The 12,894-nt window shown below is 39.9% G+C and overlaps 1 pseudogene; it reads left to right on the top strand.

Annotated features, from left to right (window-relative positions):
* The first annotated feature begins 533 nt into the window (after window positions 1-533).
* On the top strand, window positions 534-1,566 carry LOC116646125 (annotated as a pseudogene).
* The last annotated feature ends 11,328 nt before the right edge of the window (window positions 1,567-12,894 follow it).

Raw genomic sequence — 12,894 nt, 5'->3', positions numbered from 1 at the left:
TTACTTCTTCACAGTAGGCAAAGATCATTAGCCCAAAAGCCCATAGGCACCAAACTTAAATGTTTATACATCTGGTTGTTTAAATATAGCACAAATAAGCAGATTTTTAGCCATTTAGAGCTCTCCTGTTTTGCATACCTCCACAAAACCACACTCAACATCTGCTATATATTGATGAGATAAACTGTAGCCATTAAAGACTCCCAAGTCATGGCAACCCTTCAGAATTCTCTGAGAGGTGCCCATACTGTGCTACTGAGCAATATCACCCAGACACACCAACCTCCTGTCTGATTCCTCGCTTCCCTTCAGGAGTTCCTTTCCCTTTTCCTCCTGAAGGTAGCTCCGTGCCGTTCCTTCAGGAAGTTGTCTTGCTGTGAGGGACTTCGTCCTTGAACGCAACCTATCTCACTGCTGCTCAAATAAACCCCATTGGGCGCTACTGCCCCCTAGTGGTCATATCTTTTTCCTTGCCGAGCCTTGAAATCTCAAGCTCACTGCCAGGTGTAAAAAGGGCTGTTAAAAAATACAGATTGCGCTTACTAGCCATGGCGCTGGCCAGCGTGTTGGAGAGGCCGCTACCGGTGAACGGGCTCGGGTTTTTCGGACTCGGGGGTCGTGCGGATCTGCTGGACCTGGGTCCAGGGAGTCCCAGCGATGGGCTGAGCCTGGCCGCGCCCAACTGGCGTGTCGCGGAGGAGCCGAGAATCGAAATGCTTCATGGAACCACTACCCTGGCCTTCAAGTTTCAACATGGAGTCACTGTTGCAGCGGACTCTCGGGCCACAGCTGGTGCCTATATGGCCTCCCAGACAGTAAAGAAGGTGATAGAGATCAGTCCCTGCCTGCTGGGCACCATGGCTGGGGGCGCAGCGGACTGCAGCTTCTGGGAGAGGCTGTTGGCTCGGCAATGTCGCATCTATGAGCTTTGAAACAAGGAACGCATCTCGGTAGCAGCTGCCTCCAAGCTGCTTGCCAACATGGTGTATCGGTATTAAAGCATGGGGCTGTCCATGGGCAACATGATCTGTGGCTGGGATAAGAGAGGCCCTGGCCTCTACTATGTGGACAGTGAAGGAAACCGGATCTCGGGGGCCACCTTCTCTGTAGGTTCTGGCTCTGTGTATGCTTATGGGGTCATGGATCGGGGTTACTCCTATGACCTAGAGGTGGAACAGGCCTATGATCTGGCCCATCGAGCCATCTACCAAGCCACCTATAGAGATGCCTACTCAGGAGGTGCAGTCAACCTCTACCATGTCCGGGAGGATGGCTGGATCCGAGTCTCCAGTGACAATGTAGCTGATCTACATGAGAAATACAGTGGTTCTACCCCTTGAAGGAGGGTGGATGTGGCTGCTTGCATTTGATGGGGGGACCATTGCTGGTAATGTGGATATAGCTCCCTATCCTCTAGTGGAAGGGTCCTCAATTGTATTGATAATTTTTTTAAGCTCTGGTGCCGTTGACCTCTATGTGTTACTAGTTGTTAATGACCTGCTGCAGAGGTGATTTTACTTTCTTGGATGTTAACATTACACTACTCGACCTCAAAAAAAAAAAAAATACGGATTGCTCGGGACCTTCTGCGATATGAAGTGTTCTAAAAATCATGGCTTTGGCTAACGCTACCCAAGGTGTCTTTCCTATACGTCTGGAAGTTGTAGTGGAGGCACTTAGGTACCACCCAGATAACCCTTCAAAACTGAAGCCCCGCGAGTTGAAGTAAGGCCTCGTGAGAGCTCGCAGCTGTCAGCCCTGTGGGGGAGTTGTCCTTGATTGAAGCCAGGAGAGCAGCTTACTCAAGGTCGGGACGTTTTTTCCATAGGCGGACCGTATCCATTGTCTGCTTGACGCACGGATATAAAGTCTTGATTGCAACACTTCAATTTAGGACTACTTTGAAGAGCCTGTCTAGTTTCAGACCATCACATGAGGTCAGCTAAGACTTTTTGTGTGTGTGTGATTGAATCACAGCCCACCCTCTGCTTAATCCCGCTTCACGCTCTCTCCCCACAGGTGTTGCTCCTGAAAGCACTCCTTAATAATCTTCCTGGGAATTAATCTCCTTTTCCATATATGCTCCCTGACATTTAGCAGTGTTAGTTAATTCTGAGTGGCAGACCAAGAAGTATTTTTAAAATTTCTTCTTTTTCTTTCTTTTTTGGGGGGAGGGGGTTTGTTGACAATGTCACATTAGTTTAGGTGTACAACATAGTGATTCAACAACTATGTTTTGCTCTGCTCACCACAAGTGTAGCTACCATCTGTCACCATACAGCGCTCTTAAAATATTGACTGTATTCCCTGTGCTGTGCCTTTCATTCCCATGACTTATTCGTTCCATAACTGGAAGCCTGTACCTCCCAGTCCCCTTCAGCCATTTTGCCCATTCCCCCAACCCCTCCCTTCTGGCAACCATCATTTCTCTGTATTTACGAGTCTATCTCTGCTTTTTGTTTATTCATATCTTTTGTTTTTTAAATACCACATATAAGTGAAACCATATGGTATTTGTCTAAAATTTATTTTATTATTTATCAGTGTTTTACAGTTTTATTTATAACAGTATTGTTTATTGGGTAAAAGCCCAGATCCTGAGGCTAGACAGTGCATTCAAGCCCAGCTTCACTACTTTATATGTGATTACTTCAGACAAACTGCTGAAACTTATAAGCCCTCAGTTTATTGTCTTTAAAATAAAAATAATACCTACTGCAGACAGTTCTTTGAGGATGGAATCAGTATTTTTATGGTGCTTAGAAGAGTACCTAACATATGAGGTCAATGTACATGTTTATTTAAGTAAAACAAGCACGCAAAAATAAAGTTTGCCAGCAATGTATGTATAAAATTATTAGATACAAAGGAGTAACATTTTATAATTCAGATATTTATGTAATGGACCTGGATTGTATTTAATTATGGAATAGCTGGGGTGCCATTCAAGGGCATTATTTATATTAGGGATGTGATTCATGGAATCATAATTAGTGTTAATTAAATGGGAAAGCAATGTTTGACTTTTTAATTGTTTATTCAGTTGGTCATTAGACCTATAGAAGAGCACTGTGTGTGGAAAATCATAGGTATCTCAATAGTAAGGTCATGGCCAGTGTTTCCACCAGCTATTGCTACAAATATGCTGCAAAACGAACCACCTCAGAACTGTGATTTAGAATAAGAGTACACTAACCCACATGTGTAGGTTAGCTGGGGTTTAGATAATCGAGGTTGGGCTTTTTGTGTCCTGAGAATCCACAGAAATAAAAAACTCAAGTCAACATTTAATATTACAGAATGGATGTTTCATACTTTTCTACTTATCTCGTATAAGGGAAATAATGAATACATTTTATAAAACTAAAAAAATCCATTCTAAGATTTCTCTTTTTTGGCTGGGTGCAACCACTCATGACTTATTGTTGCTGTTTATTGTTGCTGAATTGTGGTAGCTAAAATGGGTGTCCTTTCCTATAGCAACTGGGTAGGTACTAGGACCACTTCCTCCTTGATAAAAGTAGACAGAGTCTTTATTGAGTTATATTTATCTTTTTATCACATGTAAATGCTGCTCCAATATTTACTGTAAATTCTAACACAAGGAAACCTGATAGGAGGAAAAGAGTAAATGGCATATTCATCTTGTATCCAAGAGTGCAATTCCTGGGCACGTTAGCAAACTCTCCACATATGACATTGGTTTATTTGTGAGAATGGGATTTTGAGAATGCTAATAAGCTCATTTATAGGGGTGCCTGGGTGGCTCAGTCAGTTAAGCACCTGCCTTCGGCTCAGGTCATGATCCCAGGGTCCTGGGATCGAGCCCCGCATCGGGCTCCCTGCTCAGTGGGAAGCCTGCTTCTTCTCCCTCTGCCTTCGGCTCCCCCTGCTTTTGTGCTCTCTCTCTCTGACAAATAAATAAAATCTTTAAAAAAAAAAGCTCATATATAAGAAATTCTATATATTTATAATTAACAATTATGTGACATGTATATAAAATTATAATACACATATTCTTTATATATGTATGTAGAATATAGAATTTTGTATATAATAAAGAATTCTATATAGTATGTATATAAAATACAATATGTATATGTTATATATGTATACACACACATTTAGATAAAGAGTGTTGAATAATTGGTGGATTACTTTTTAACCACTGAATTTCTTATATATGATTTATATTTACAAAGCTCTCCATTCTTTCCCATTTCCAAAGACTCATCCCCCAAAACAGTGGGGGTGTGAGATCTTACTACCACCATCTATCGTTTTTCCATCAGACAATGTCTCATTATGGATTTATCCGTATTGAATCCATCACCACAAAAGCCAGTTCTTCCATGGCATCCCTCATTCTCTGAACTCTAATCACCAAGGGCAGTGTACATCTCCTTTTCTGACTATAATTCTCATCCATTTCCAAATCCTAAAACTGTACCACACTGTCTTCTGGAAATTTTAATCTGTCATCAGGGAAATCACTCATCCCCTTGGATCAACTTCTCTAATGTTCTCTGTACCTTCTCAATCTACCTGAAACCGGGCTCTCCCCTGTGAGGACGATGCTTCCCCCGCCCAGCCGATTCATCTGGTGGTTCTTTTTTTCTCCTATAACTTCCCTCTCCTAAAATTCCCCTGCTTTGAATCTTAGGTCATCAAACAAAATCACCTATCAAAATTAACTCTTAACTCTTCATCAGTCTCTCATTTCTTGATGGCTTTTAAATTCCAGCTCAAACAGTGATCTTATAATCCCTGGGGATTTCAATATCCTGTCTATAACTGTCCCCAATCATCTTGCTCTCCATCCAACCACAGCCACTCACTCCTGGGTTCATACCCCCCTCGATGGAATCATTCTTAATAACCACAATCCCTCCACGATGTCAATTTCAAGTGTCTCATTCTCTTACTAGTACCCTCTATTACCCCAGTTCCAGAAATCCTTTAAATCTCTCCCCTCCTGATGTCCTTACATCACATAATGAATTCCATGGTCCATAATTACAATAACTCTCTTGCATATACTCTCATCTTCATTGCATTCCTCTCTGCCCGACTTGCTTAATATACTTATAAATGGTGAGTTCATCCAAGCCTGCCTCTGTTCAGATTAATGTGGCTGGAGAAAATCATACAATCAACGTGGAAGGACTCACTTTAAACCTATGACCATTAATCTCAAATGGATCCCAAATGATACCTTGCAATCATATCACATTTCCTGGGCTTTCTCAGTCTGACAGTTTCATACCTTTTTCTCTTCTCATACAGTCAAAACTTTCTCCCACATCTTCAATCTCAACTAATTAAACTGATAGTTCTGATTTACTAAGAACACAGAGGCAATCAAATGAGAACTTCCAAAACCTTTCACTATCTCAATGAGCCAGAGACTTGTTCATTTAACCATATAGTGTGACTTCCCTTCTTTTATTGTGGAGAAATTTTCAGAATTCTTGTTCAGGTCATTCTCTCTGCCTGTCCACTAGATACCATCCCTACTGGCTCCAGCAATTCTTTATCACCAGCCTCAACAATTTTCCCTCTTCTAAATCATTCTCATTTGCATAGAAAATGCTATCCTTTCTCCAATCTTTAAAAGAAACTGTTATGCCCATATCATCTTCCAAGATACCTCCCCATTTCCAAGCCCCCTCATTTATAACAAAGCTCCTCAAAAGAGTTGAGACCTCAAGAGTTGAGAGCTCCCATTTCTCACCTCTCATTTCCTTTTAGCCTGTTCAGTCAGACTTATCTTTACATTTCACCAGAGCAACCATTGTCAAGGTCACTGTGATCCCTATGTTGCTAATTTCAGTTATTAAATCCTATTTCTCATCTTACTTCACTTAACAGATGATTGCCTCTTCCACTGTGAAGCAGTTTTTCACTTGCTTTCCAAGACAATATTGTCCTGGTTTTATTGCTGCCTCATGTCCCACAAGGTGTTGGCATTTTTTGCTTATTCCTCCTCTTCTTACATCCTCCAAATGTTGGAGTATACTTGGTGTGAAATAATAAGAAATACATATATTGGTCTCTGCCCCTGTTCCTGGAACAGAGCTCCTAAACCTTGTAAATTCCTAAGTGATAAGAACACTAGGAACATCTCTTGTAATATTTGCCTTTGACCCTGTCCCTGACACAGGGCTCCCAAAACCCTTGTGATTTCCTAAGTGATGAGAGCATCCTGGGCATAATTTTTTCTAATGTGGTAACTCTGGGTGGCTGCTGGATGGCTCCTGGATGGGGGCTGGTCACCAGAAAGACCAAGCCATGATTACAAGCTTGGAATTTTCAGCCTTATGCCCCCCAGTCCTTCAGAGAGGGCAGAGGGACTGAAAACAGAGTTAATAATTGATCATGCCTCCATGGGGAAGCCTCCATAAAATCCCGATAGTAGGAGGCTTGGGGAGCTTCCAGGTGGGTGAACACATCCACACAGGGAAGGTGATGTACCCCAACTCTGCAGGGACAGAAAGCTCCTTTGCCTGTGACCCTTCCAGAAGTGTCAGAAGTGAAGTGTCCTGTGTGAGGGTAAAGAAAGACTCATTGGAAAGAAACACAATAGGAAAAACCTGAGGTTTTTTACTTTACACCAGGACTCAGTCTTGGGATATCTTATCTTCTCAATCTACAGCCGTATCTTCGGTGATCTCATCAAGCCTTGTGGCTTATATTATCCATGTGCTAGTGATTCTCAAATTATTTTTCTCAGCCTACACACATTTCCTAAATTTGGAATTAAAAATAAAGTGGCCTACACATGATCTCTTTGTATATCTAATAAGAACCTCAGAAGGTAACTTAAACCAAACTGCTCTGTCTCTAAACTGCCTCCTCCTATATTCTTCCCTATCTCATTCTTTTCCCCTTAACTAATCTGTCAACAAATCCTGATGACTCATATTTTCAAAATCAACTCCAGATCCCCTTTTTCATCCCACCACATCTATTCCTACCACCCTCATCTGAGCTACCATTTCATGGCTCACCGATAGCTTCCTAACTGCTGCTTCTGCTTTTCTTCCAAACTGTATTCCACCAACTGCAGTCAGAGGGAAACTGGAAAAACTCAGGTCAAATCAGATCTCTCCTCTGCTCCATGCCCTCTCATGACTTCCTGTCTCATTATGAGTACACCCCAAAATGACCTCTAAATTCCTATGCCATTAACCCAGTGGTGAGTAACATTTAATATTGTGTGTGGCTGCCTGATAGAAAGCACAGGAAGGTCTTTCAGATAATTGCCATGAAAGTTTATTAAATACTGTTGGCATCTGAGCGTGGATTTCGGATGTTTTATACAATTTTCCTTCCCATTATATCTAATGACCAATTTTCCACCCAACTGAGCTCAGGTTCCAATCATACAGATTTCTAATTATGATTTACAGCATAAAGCAGGTGCGTTTCCTAGCTAATAAGTGAAGCTGCTGATTTTATTGTAAAGCACAAAGCAATAGCGTTTGTTATGCAAAGATGTATGGATGCCTGCCCTTCAGAAAAACCTATACTCTGAAATTTAGACTACTTATACCAGCAGAATATTTTTTATGAAGAGAACAAAAATTGAACCTATTAAAATAGTTTATAAATAATGTCTGGGTTTATGAAATGCATCCTAAGCCCCAGTGCAGTTTCTCTTTTATATCATTTTATGCAGTTTGCTTAGCTTCAGAAATACAGGTAAATATATTGTAACAACATAAAATACCTGCTTAAGAGATTATAGAATATTGGGCTTACAAGTAGTTTGGTAGATGTATACACAGATAAGTAGGCTAGAGGGAGAGAAAGGGAAATATATACATAGGCAAATTGTGCTTGATGACCTTTTCATGGCAGATGGTTTTCCTTTCGTAAAATTTGCTATAGTAAAATTTCTTACAGTGAATTGAAATCTAGATCACTCCTAGTGATACCCAACACCCCCTTTACTTCTCAGTGTCAGCTGATACTGTTCCTTATTTTACTAAGAATATAGTAGCAAATCAAACTGGTCCTTCCGTTACATCCACCATCCTAATTTTATTTGTATTCGTGGGCTTTGCCTTTCCTCCCTTTCTATGAAAACAATGAACAACTCTCTTTGCTCTTTTGGCGAGGCCCTCACTAATTCACTGAATCCCACACCTTCTCAATGACACAGAGCCCTCCAGGAGTTCTCCCCTTTGTCTTCTGTATAATGAATTAGTTCCTCTTTGTAGCATGATTTCTATCAACATACACATGTTATAATTGCTCGCCATGTCAAAGGGCATGCCTCCCTTTACCCTTTATCCCTGCCAGCTACCATCCCATTTCTCTGGTCACTCTTCATAGGAGAGCAACTTGAAAGGTCATCTATACAAACTGGCTCACTTGTACCATTATTTTTTAACCCTGGCTTATCCAGTTTTATTTCTCTTCAGTCTACTGAGACTGTTCTTTTTAAGTTCAACAATGACCTAACACTGTCAGATCTAATCTTCTATACTCAGTTCTCATCCTGCTCAACCCGTGTGCTCCATTTGACAAAGTTAATCTGTCACTGCTTCTGAAACCCTTAGCATCTAGTAGGAGTCAATTTTCCCTTGATTCTTCTCTTATCTCTCTAATAAGCCCTCTTCATTCTCCTTCCCATGTTTTTCTCCCAGTTCCTGTCCTCCTGATTTCTAAGGTCCAGGGCTCATTCTTTTGTCCTCAGTTTTTTTTAATCCACCCCCATTCCTGATAAAGTCCACACACAGATACCAGTGAATTCTAAATTGATAGCCCCAGCCTTGACCTCTCTGTAAATCCAGACTCGTATAGGCACCTGCTACCTCAATATTCCTCCCATGGATTTCTACAGGGTTTTTCAAACTTCCTTAGGTTCTCTGCTCAAGTGACACTTTATCAGATAGGTCTTCCTAGGCCACCTTGTATTAAATAATACCCATATTTTTTTTTCTAACTCATTGTTTTACACAACAATGCCATAAGCATAAACATTTTTTCTTTGACTTAAACCTGCCCTGCCCTCACCAACACACTCTGGGGTATATGCTCCAGTAAAGCAGGGGATTTGTTTTCATCCTTATTTTATTCCTAGTGCTTATTATAGTGAATAGCACATGGTAAGTACTTAATAAATATTTGCTGAATGGATAAAATAATAGTAAAGAGTAGAATAAAATCAGTATACAGACTTTCAGTAGTGGCATTAGCAAAAATGGCAGAAAAGGGAGTTCATTCTTCCACAGAAACATGGAAAAAACAAGCAAAAATTCTAAAAATCAGCTTTGCCAGAACTCCGGAATAACAAAGATTTAGAGCAACCAAGGAAATGCTGAAGACAAAGCCAACTCAAACAGGATGGAAGAGCTTTGTGGTGTTTTAATGTAACCCTGCCACATCCTCCCTTCCTGGCATGGTAGCTGTCTTAAAGATGGCAGTTCACGCTCATGGTGTGATTATCTGGTTCTAGGGGGAAACAGAGGGCACTTTGTTACCAGGGAATTTTATCTGTCTGTTTTGACCTGTCTGGAGGTTCCCCAAAGGACGGATGCACTGTGCTCACCTTTGCTTCACCTAACTGGGAACATCCTTAGAGCAGAGAAGCTGCTAAGCAGTGGGTGTTCCTTGGAAACACTGAAAAGGAATTGAACACTCTGTTGCCTCCTACGACAAAAAATTAAAGTTTAGTTAAACAGTAGACATGCTGAAGGCCTAAAAGGAAAAGCTGGAGAGAGAATTACTATGCGTAATAAGGGCTTTAAGAAAGCTCCCATGTATAATGGGGGAATCTAGAAAGACATGTTGATGCCCAGGTCAGGTTTCATGCTCAGAAAAATTAAGATGATCATAAGCTTTCACCTAAGGCTGATCTTCATGCTTAGGACAAAAAGGAAGTGAAGCCAAAGGGTTGTAAATGTCCTGGCTAAGTGTTAAAGAACTACCCCAATGTAGTCAATCTGCAAAGACTGGGAGAATATTTGGGGTGTCGTCCAGGCATTTAGGAAACTCACTGTAAAACCACTGGCTGACAGAACACTAAAAGAACACATGGTACAGAGGTCACACATATAAAGAATAAAATCTTTAAAACATACTTTTGAAGAGTCACTGCTCAAGCAACCACAACCCATATTAAGCAACAACAAATCCCGAGGAGGGAGAAGAATCTGATTGTTAGAGTGCATCTCTGTAATACTAAAAACAGTTTTGTCAGAGGTCATGCAAAGAAACAAGACATTTTGGTCCATTCATAGGAAAAAATAAATAACCAGAAATGGTCCCTGAAAAGCACAGACAATGGACTTACTAGACAAAGACTTTGAATCAGCTCTTAAACATACTTGAAGTAAAAAAACAAAAAACAAAACAAAACAAAAAACCCACAGAAAAGAAATAACCTAGAAGAATTATATTATGAAAAAGTGGATCTTCATTCACTTCTATGATGCTCACTGTGACTCTGGTTTTCTGGAGATAATAATCATATTTGACAATGAGTAGCTTCATTTCTTTGAGGGTGAATTTGAAGCCAGGTAGAATGTAAATATTACTTACTATGAGATTTTTTTGTATTACTGTGTGGTTGTCTACATCCTCCATTCCCAGCCACATTACAATAATAAACTCAGACCTACTTATATGCATAAGTTCACAAAGTTTGTTTGCTATTTATCAGCTCTTAATTGTTTTTTATGGCGTCTGTCTGCTTAAGAATACAATACTGAATGATGTTCATAATGATGAAGATGACACACTGAAAGGTCCCAAAGCGTTCTGAAATTTCCAAATAGTATCCCAGTTTTTCTCTCCAAACTCTGCCAATATCAGATTGACCCCACACAGACATAGTTCTTATGATTTCGTTCCTCCATTTATTCATTCATGGCACACTAATGTAAAGAACGGACAGAAGACTTTAAATTGCTACAAGGACATGCTTTCCCTTGAAAAAGCATATTTTACTTTCAAAGAATTAAAACACCTCTTAGATTATTTAATTCTTTCATCTCTTACAGTCTACAACCTCTTTGGTTTACAATTTTCAGTGACTAATTAATGCCTTTCAAATAGCATTTCAGGATTTCCACCTTGTCCCTCTGCTTTTTTATTCATCGTTCAAACACTTATGAGCTTGCTGACTTCTATACATGCTTTATCGTCATTATCCCCATCTCCACTTTCTGTTCAGAATGTTGCCAAGAAGAATAAAAGGAAAAAGCAGAAATGTTATAGAATGTTTATTGTTATTAGTGAGACATTAGATAAATTTGATAAAATCTCAGTTATTTTCTTTTTTTTTTTTTTAAAGATTTTATTTATTTATTTGAGAGAGAGAGAATGAGAGACAGAGAGCATGAGAGGGAGGAGAGTCAGAGGGAGAAGCAGACTCCCTGCCGAGCAGGGAGCCTGATGCGGGACTCGATCCCGGGACTCCAGGATCATGACCTGAGCCGAAGGCAGTCGCTTAACCAACTGAGCCACCCAGGCGCCCCAAAATCTCAGTTATTTTCAATTTTAAGATTTAATTATTACTTGGAAGTTACGAATATTGAACAATTTCACAGGTCACCAAGAACATTGATTCTTACTATTCAAAAGTATAAATAAAACTAATGAAATCTTATGGTAAATTTTGGGGGAAACTGGTTTTCCTTTTATGTATGACGAATAGCTACAGGCACAAACATGCCACTGGATTTTTACTTAAATGAGTCTAGGTGTCTTGACAAGATCATATCCTTTTAAATTCAAATATTACAAGCAAGCATGGTATAAAGTATAGATAACCTTATCTATATCTTGTTTCCTTAGATTGCATAAATGTCAAAGTATGTTCTTAATAATAAAATAGTTTTTATAAGTTTAAATGAGATCTTCTAAACTCGATTATTTTGAGATGCATGGTATACTTGAGTTGGTTCTTACTGTTTTGTGTTCCAAAACTGTTTTGCAATGAACCAATCTGGTATTGTAATATAATAGAAAAAAGAGGTGAATTTTCATAAACAATATATATACTTAATCAGATTTGTACTTATGACCTTTGAAATATGAAGTCAACCACATCACTCTTTCAAAATTTTGCAAGGGAATTCATAGATGTTAAATTAGTAACATAAGGTCTTTTTAATTTTGCTATGAATGATCAAGAATCATAAGTAAAATGTTAATAAAAATGGAAAGTGGGGCACCTGGCTGGCTCAGTTCGGCAGAGCATGCAACTATTGATCGGGGTGACTTCAAGCACCACGTTGGGCCTAGTGCTTACTTTATTTTATTTTTTTATTATTTTTTTATTTTTTTAAAGATTTTATTTATTTATTTGACAGAGAGAGAGATAGCGAGAGCAGGAACACAAGCAGGGGGAGTGGGAGAGGGAGAAGCAGGCTTCCCGCCGAGCAGGGAGCCCGATGTGGGACTCGATCCCAGGACCCTGGGATCATGACCTGAGCTGAAGGCAGACGCTTAACGACTGAGCCACCCAGGCGCCCCTATTTTTTAAAGATTTTATTTATTTATTTGACAGAGAGAGACACAGTGAGAGAGGGAACAAAAGCAGGGGGAGTGGGAGAGGGAGAAGCAGGCTTCCCGTGGAGCAGTGATCCTGATGCAGGGCTCAATCCCAGGACCCTGGAATCATGACCTGAGCCGAAGGCAGACGCTTAATGACTGAGCCACCCAGGCGCCCTGCTAGTGCTTACTTTAAAAAAAAAAAAAAAAAAAAAGGAAAGAGATTAAGAGTCCAATGGTTCTTACAAGTGTATACCAAGATTTTAGTGCATGTATAATTCAATCACAGACCTAATATTTTATATTGTATTTATTTTTTAGAAATACTTTTAACTAACTGTATGGTATATCACAGAACAATGATTAATGAAAAATGTAGAGCTTACA

Source organism: Phoca vitulina, unplaced genomic scaffold, assembly GCF_004348235.1.
Source record: "Phoca vitulina isolate PV1807 unplaced genomic scaffold, GSC_HSeal_1.0 scaffold35, whole genome shotgun sequence".
Lineage (NCBI taxonomy): Eukaryota > Metazoa > Chordata > Mammalia > Carnivora > Phocidae > Phoca > Phoca vitulina.
The sequence above is the reverse complement of the archived record's forward strand: the minus strand, read 5'-3'. Positions and strand labels throughout refer to the sequence as shown.